Source organism: Sinocyclocheilus rhinocerous, unplaced genomic scaffold (assembly GCF_001515625.1).
Source record: "Sinocyclocheilus rhinocerous isolate Xijiao unplaced genomic scaffold, SAMN03320098_v1.1 scaffold1295, whole genome shotgun sequence".
Lineage (NCBI taxonomy): Eukaryota > Metazoa > Chordata > Actinopteri > Cypriniformes > Cyprinidae > Sinocyclocheilus > Sinocyclocheilus rhinocerous.
In genome coordinates, this window is record NW_015660499.1 from 1,897,410 (window position 1) to 1,905,811 (window position 8,402).

The following is an 8,402-nucleotide window of genomic DNA, read 5'->3' on the forward strand; positions in this document are numbered from 1 at the left end:
GTGCAGCCCTAATGTAGAGTCAGGTAGTCATTATCGCAAAATAAAGCACTTGAGGATGATACAGAACAGCTCTGCTCCATGTCTCGAAGTCCTGATCACTCTGTCAGATTTGATAATAACCTCCTGACTGCACATTTTCCCCCACATATTCTTTCAGGGAGTCTCCGATAAAACTTTCTCCAAGTATGACATCCAGAGTGAAGTATCCCTGCTTCGCTCAGGGTTCGGTTTCCCCTGGCAACCGTCAAAGCCCATTCAGAAACTCACAACCGCAGCCAGCCGGCCCACATTCCAAGTGGTTTGCTGTTGCCATGGCGATGGTCCCTTGGAGCCGAGGATTGTGGGAGGGATGAGAAAAAAGCACTCTGTTGCCAAGTATGATCCCTGAGATAAAAAATTCTCACATCAGTTCTGCTGTAAATATCTCCATTGACAGTGGCCGCCTTGTACTAATGTCAAATCCAGTTTTCATATTATCATGTGTCATACCATCATCCATCTGGTTTTCAGTGCTCAATGTGCCAGTTTGTACTTGGTTCTAGTAAATGTTTAGCTAATATGCATGCACGTTCTAGAGCTGAACTTGACCTGTGAAGTTAAGAGTTCATTCTCACTGCTGACTAGCGAGAAATACTGCAGATGACAGTGCGTGAGTTTCCTGCTCTGATCAGACTGAAACTCGCATGCGTGATGCAGGATGTAGATGTAGAGCAGTGATATTAAAGCAGCACAAACTTCACTGCACTTACAGTAGTTGCCAAGGCAACATTTTGAATTTTCATTTAAATTTTCGAATGATTAAACGGCAGCTTTGCCAGTTTTCAAATATTTTGTATTGTTACAATGTCAGTAATGTGTTTGAATGGTATCTGAGTGTTATCTGCATTCTGATATCCCATTTACTTGTCAAGAAACTGGTGTAATTTTGCGTTTTTGTATCCCAGTGCATTCAAGCTTTCCTATCTTTTTGACAAAAGGCAATGATGCCACAGCCATTTTTCTCTTTTCTTAATTCAGTTAAAAAAAAAATCACCTTTTTACTGCATAGACAAGTTTGATTTAAAAGCCCATCTTGCCATTGGTGAATTACCCATTTCAATTCATTTTATAATTAAATATTATATACCGTTGAGGTCGAAACTTTACATGCACCTTACAGAATCTGCAAAATGTTCATTATTTTACCAAAATAAGAGGGATCATGCAAAATGTATGTTATTTTTAGTACTGTCTTGAATATGATATTTAAAGATGCATAGTCCACAAGACAAAATAATAGCTGAATTTATAAAACATTACCACGTTCAAAAGTTAACATACGCTAGATTCTTAATACTGTGTGTTAGCCTATTAAGTTTTTTTTTTTTTTTTTTATAGTCTTGTCAAGAAACTGGTGTAATTTTGCGTTTTTGTATCCCAGTGCATTCAAGCTTTCCTATCTTTTTGACAAAAGGCAATGATGCCACAGCCATTTTTCTCTTTTCTTAATTCAGTTAAAAAAAAAATCACCTTTTTACTGCATAGACAAGTTTGATTTAAAAGCCCATCTTGCCATTGGTGAATTACCCATTTCAATTCATTTTATAATTAAATATTATATACCGTTGAGGTCGAAACTTTACATGCACCTTACAGAATCTGCAAAATGTTCATTATTTTACCAAAATAAGAGGGATCATGCAAAATGTATGTTATTTTTAGTACTGTCTTGAATATGATATTTAAAGATGCATAGTCCACAAGACAAAATAATAGCTGAATTTATAAAACATTACCACGTTCAAAAGTTAACATACGCTAGATTCTTAATACTGTGTGTTAGCCTATTAAGTTTTTTTTTTTTTTTTTATAGTTGTTCGTGAGCCTGTTGTTTGTCCTGAACAGCTAAACTGGCTACTATTCTTCAGAAAAATGCTTTTTCAGCATCTTTTGTAAATTTTTCTTATTTTGTTTAAATATCTTCTTTTTTTAATTTTTTTTTATAAAGTACCGTCCTACAGAAGCTACTTTCCCAGAAGACAAAATTTACCCTGATCCTCAATTTTATAATATTTTTTATCATTTTATCTATCCACCATCTTAGACTAAACTTTTCACTGAGCTCTTCACAGTGCATTCTGGGATTACATGATCCATAAAAATATAAGTTTGATGCTGTCCATAGACTTCGACCAAAAATGGTTCTTAAAAGACATAAATATTTGGGGTTTCCTGTTTCCAGTTCTCATTCACAAGCTCTGAATAATACAGAAAATGTGCTGTCTTTTCTACCTGATGAACTGGTTCTTGTAGAATTACTGTTAGAGTTACTTAAGCCTGTTTTGTGCGATACTAGTTTTTTTCAAAGTCATTTCTGAGTCATTTGAATGTGCAGTTCCATCAAGTATGTTATCTTAACGCTAAACTTGCATCCTTAGCGTACAGTCTGGATTGAGTCTGTATTGGTATCAGTCATGTCTAGAAACATTTCAATATCATACGAGTCATAAGAGACTTTTTATGCATGCTGTACCAACTTTCAGTATTGGCCAAAATGTCTGTATTGCTGAATGCGTGCTTTATTGTGTGTGAGGAGGACAGATCCTGGAGTGAGCTTAATAGCGCTGCAGACTGAGCCGTATAATTACAGCACCTCACAGCTGCTTTAATGGACATGAGAGAGAGATGAGGGATAATTAAAGAGATCGAGGGTGACAAAAAAGGGGTGTGCTTGAAGTAACACTCTGTAACACCTGACCAGGATCCCAATTCAGTAACCTGTGTGTGTGTGTGTGTGTGTGTTTTAACCTTACTTACCTCCTTATTACCTCACTGTGACTGGTCAGATCAAGTCTGAACACTGAATGTTTGTCATTGATGTGCATGTGTCTGCATGTGTCTGCTTGACACAATAAAGTTGTGAAAGTTCATTTGTTCTTTGCAGTTTAGTTTGAATAAATCTTTGGACTGGGCAGGAAGTTTTTGCTCTGCAGAAAAGCAGACTTTTTAAATTACCAAAACATACACTATCAAATTAAATTTCAAGGTTACTGAAATTTCAAGTGTGCAAATAAGTGAAAATAACAAAATATACCATAAAATTGAAGAATAACAAAATGGTTGTAAATGCATGGTGAAAACGCTATCAGTTGAAACTGTTACAGCTGCGGAAAGATGCATGGGTATTAATTTGCATTATGTTAACATTCTTTTTTTTTTTTTTACCTAAAGTAGCCTACCCTGTAAAGACCGTAACAATCAAATATAGACATGTCCACATTCAAGCATTTTTATACAATCAGCTTGGTCTTTTACAGTAAATTTAGTTCACAAATAACTGACAGTTGTAACTTAAAGGGGTCATATGATGCGATTTCAAGTTTTCCTTTCTCTTTGGAGTGTTACAAGCTGATTGTGCATAGATAAGATCCCTGAAGTTGCAAAGACTAAAGTCTCAAAACCAAAGAGATATTCTTTATCAAAGTTAAGACTCTGCCACGCCCCCCTAAAACGGCTCATTCTAACACGCCCCCACATATCTACCTCATACTGCAAACACATACCAGCTTCATCATTGTCTGTCATGCGACTCTGTTCCCCTTTCGGGCTCTGTCTTTACATTTATTTTGAAAGATGAAGCTCGCGATTATGTTAAGGGGCGTTACATTTCCGACGAGTGCTTGCGGTGTTCGGCCAATCACAATGCACTGGGTCAGCTGGCCAATCAGAGCAGACTGCATTTGTCGGAAGGAGGGACTTTGTAGAAAACGAAGCGTTTGAGAGAGGCGGGGCATAGAGGACCTACAATAATGTACAGTATTTGAAAAATAATGTGTTTTTTTAACATTAAAGCATGTCAACATATTCTGTTACACCAAATACACAAAATAATGATCTTTAAAAAAGCATCATATGACCCCTTTAAGTATGATATTCATTAACAACAGTCATTACTAAAATTCTTACTTTTTCGCCACATTTTGATTCAGACATGAAGACTCACTCTGACTGGATCATTGAATAGTGAGTTGTTGACTCAAGAACAGCTACAATTAAATCAGTCCAGTTCGGGAATGAATCATTCGGTGTGATTTGCGAACCGATTCAGCAGGTTCATTATAAAAACAATTGTCGCGTAACCAATCGGACAATGCTGTTGCTGGGAATGGGTGGCAATTTCTTCAGCTCAAAATAAGGAGGAACGATATGATTTTATGAGATGTAAAAGTATGGTAGTAGTATGTTTTCCAAAGTAAAAATACTCTGGTGAAGTACAGATACTTGAAAAATGTATAGTAAAAATACTTTGTCCACCACTGTAACTGAATAAACTTTTGATATTTCTAAAATGTTTATAGTGGTGGAAGTGACAGTTGTGATATGTAAACGTTGATTATAAATAGGTTTTGATATTAACTGATTTATATGATTCAAATATTGAATGGTTTATTTAAATATTTAGATTAGCATACTTCCTTTAAAGTCAATTTGAAAAGCAGCTGAATAAAAGAAGTCTTTGTTAAAATAATAAGTAATAAGTTAAAGTTTATTGGTAAATAACCAAAGTTTGCAAAAACGTTTTAAAACTTCATAAAATTAGAAAAATATAGAAGTAAATGTAGTAGTTTAGTTTTTAACCAAAATTTACCCCTAAAGGCACAGAAGCAAAAAACTAATTCCTTGAGCCTACTATACTATACTATACTATACTATACTATACTATAGCGTATATCACCATATGCTATACTGCACAATACTATTACTATACTATCACTATTCATACTACACAATACCGTATGTATTATACTATAATATCATGTATCACCGTATGCTATACTACACATACTATACTATACCATGCTATACTACACTGTACTGTAGTATAGTATATCACTATATGCTATGCTATACTATGCTGTGCTGTACTGTACTATACTATACTTTTATACTATACTATCGTGTATCACCGTATGCTATAGTATGCATACTATACTATACCATGCTATACTACACTGTACTGTAGTATAGTATACTATACTGTAGTATAGTATATCACTATATGCTATGCTATACTATACTATGCTGTACTGTACTATACTATACTATTATACTATAATATCGTGTATCACCGTATGCTATACTACACATACTATACTATACCATGCTATACTACACTATACTGTAGTATAGTATATCACTATATGCTATGCTATACTATGCTGTGCTGTACTGTGTTATACTATGCTATACTATTATACTATACTATCGTGTATCACCGTATGCTATACTATGCATACTATACTATACCATGCTATACTACACTGTACTGTAGTATGGTATACTATACTGTAGTATAGTATATCACTATATGCTATGCTATACTATGCTGTGCTGTACTATACTATACCATATATAGTATAGTGGTATAGTATGGTATATATATGGTATATATACAATATACCATGGTAACCATATATATGGTATACTATACTGTAGCCTACTATACTATAGTGTATCACCGTATACTATACTACACAATACTATCACTATTCTATATTATTCAGCGCTATACTACTATATTAAAGTACTATATTGTACTATTGTATAGTATATCATTATATACTATACTATACTACACAATACTATCACTATTCTATATTATTCAGCGCTATACTACTATATTAAAGTACTATATTGTACTATTGTATAGTATATCATTATATACTATACTATACTACACAATACTATAACAAATGCTATGCTATGCTATACTATACTACAATAGGGGTGTACTGTATTTGCTGAACATTTTGGCTTAAAGATTGAGCAGGTGTTCATGCTCGATTTAAACCCTTCAAGTGAAGTTCATTCTTCAAGCCTGTATTGTGAAAAACAATAATAATCGAGGCTCCCACTCAATTGGCGTGGACTAAGTGAAAGTGGGAGATAAACTAATGTGCGTCTCCTTGGAAACACGCTCTCAGTCCTGATGGCGTCTCAAACGGGTGATGTCAGACAGACTGTGGAAGAGAGCTCGACTGCTGCGCTGGTGATCCGCTGTAATACTGATGTGTGTGAGATAGTATTATCACTGACTCATTGGGGATTACAATGGCTGATATTATCAGAAACGCTTTCAGATTATAATCAGACAGCTCTGGTGTGAAAGAGATGGAGGGTTTTGGGGTGTGGTGTTGAACGGGTTACAAATAGGAGCAGAGAGAAATGTGAGCCATCTCAAATTCAGCTGAATCGAGAAGACTTTGTGATTCACCCTGATTGTGTGCCACCCAGGGTCACACTAGAAAAACGGAGATTATTTAAATCTATACCGTTTTCACTCACATTGTTATGTTTATCCTATAATTTGTAATGAATGTGGTTCTTTTAAATGAGAAAAGCATGCAAAAGGACCTCTCAGATTCACACAACACATATGTATTATTTAAATATACAGTAGATTAATATCCTTCTCCATCTTACATGGGAATGAGTTGAATATTGTGTGATATAACATTAAATGGATGTTTGAAACAAAGCTCTTCTGATAAAGCAAGTACTGTAGTACAGAGTCATTTGTAGTTGTGTGCTGCCATCTTGTGGTATGGCTGAGTGTTACAACGATGTTGTTTTCAAATGTTACTGAAGGTTCAAGTATATTGTTTGTATTTTTGTTTTGTTAGTAGTTTATTTTTAGCATATTATTTAGTACGCAACATGAAAGGCACATCACAGCAATCACTATCAAGACAAATTATGTTTGTTTGTTTTTTGGTGAAATTAAAGTATGGTATTTAAATCATTAAATGTTTATTTTGTTTTTATAGTGCTGATCAGTGAACATATTTGATCATGCATTAATACACTACCATTCAAAAATATGTGGTTAGTAAGAGTGTTTTTTTTTTTTTAAATAAATACTTTTATTCATTAATAAAGATGCATTAAATTGATCAAAAGTAAAGACATCAAAGAATCCTGAAAAGCAAATGCATCACGGTTTCCACAAACATTTGAAGCAGCGCAACTGTTTTCAAAATTGATGATGATCAGAAATGTTTCTTGAGCAGCAAATCAGCATATTAAAATGATTCTGAAGGATCATGTGACACTGAAGACTGGAGTAATGATGCTAAAAATTCAGCTTTGCATCACAGGAATAAATTACAATTTACGATATACTGTATTCTAATAGAAAACGGTTACCGGTATTTTAAATTGTAATTCTAAAAAAAAAACAAAAAAACATTAATAATCTGTCATCCCCAAACTTTTCACTGTTTTGTGGGCTCTCCATACGATATACTGTATTCTAATAGAAAACGGTCACCGGTATTTTAAATTGTAATTCTAAAAAAAAACAAAAAAACATTAATAATCTGTCATCCCCAAACTTTTCACTGTTTTGTGGGCTCTCCATAAAGGATTTTATGGATTTTAAAAGTTATATTGTGCAGTCAAGATCAGTATATTGATAATGAGACAAAAATGTGTGGATTTCACATTGAAAAACTTATTATAAGAAACTCCTATGGCCACTAGAGGTCATCACAGCTCCTCTGAGTGCTTTGACTTCGGTAACAGGTCAAATTAGGCTTTAGTCTTTTTATGCAAGAGGCCATACTATGCACTTTCATAATGGTTTATATTTAAAATATTAGTCAAGAATTCTTGCATCAAAAACACAATTTGATAGCATAACAAATACAATGGACTAGAGGTGAAACACATTCATCAGGCTGATGATATGTAAATGTAACATATGTGCATATGTTAATGCACACCTAAGCATGATTTCTGTCAAATGTTTTGCCGTTGATTTGCTATAAATTCTCTGGTTGGCCAGACTTAAACTTGTTTATTTCAGAAAGGATGCAGTTGATGCTGCTGGTGATCCTTCACACTTTGTTTGAAGCGCGTCGTGTTGTGAAATGTTTGTATGCAAAAAGTCAGAACATAGCAACAGCTCTGTAGTTCAAATAGAGTTATACGAGATCTACTTGATAAAAACTCGCACAGTTGGAGCTGAGATTAAAAAGCTTTCATTTACAGCAACATGTCTGTCATTGTAAATGCAATTTCCCGATTCTCAGACCAGAGCAGACTCGTATTGCTAATGGATTGGCTGTTTCAGATCTCCAACTGAGCGTGGAGAACTTTCCCAAAACCCATTAAGTGTTTTGATCACTGTGTGAGTGATCCGAGAGGATTTCCATTGTAAAAGTCGCATTCTTTCCTATTTGCTACGCTCTTTCCCGGCCCAGCGGTTCATCGGTCAGTCAGGTATGCTGGGGCTTCCTCAGGCCATCTGGGAAAGAGAGCAAACCAAGTCCCTGTGGAGTTCCTTAGACATTTAGCATCAGTTTTTCTTATGAACACACACACACACACACACACACACACACACACACACACACAAATAG

The 8,402-nt window shown here is 34.7% G+C and overlaps 1 protein-coding gene across 2 annotated transcripts in view; it reads left to right on the plus strand.

Moving 5' to 3' along the window:
- The window catches only part of LOC107725136 (ras-specific guanine nucleotide-releasing factor RalGPS1), a 132,740-nt gene that overhangs the window by 9,841 nt on the left and 114,497 nt on the right, over positions 1-8,402 (plus strand). The window lies entirely within an intron of this gene.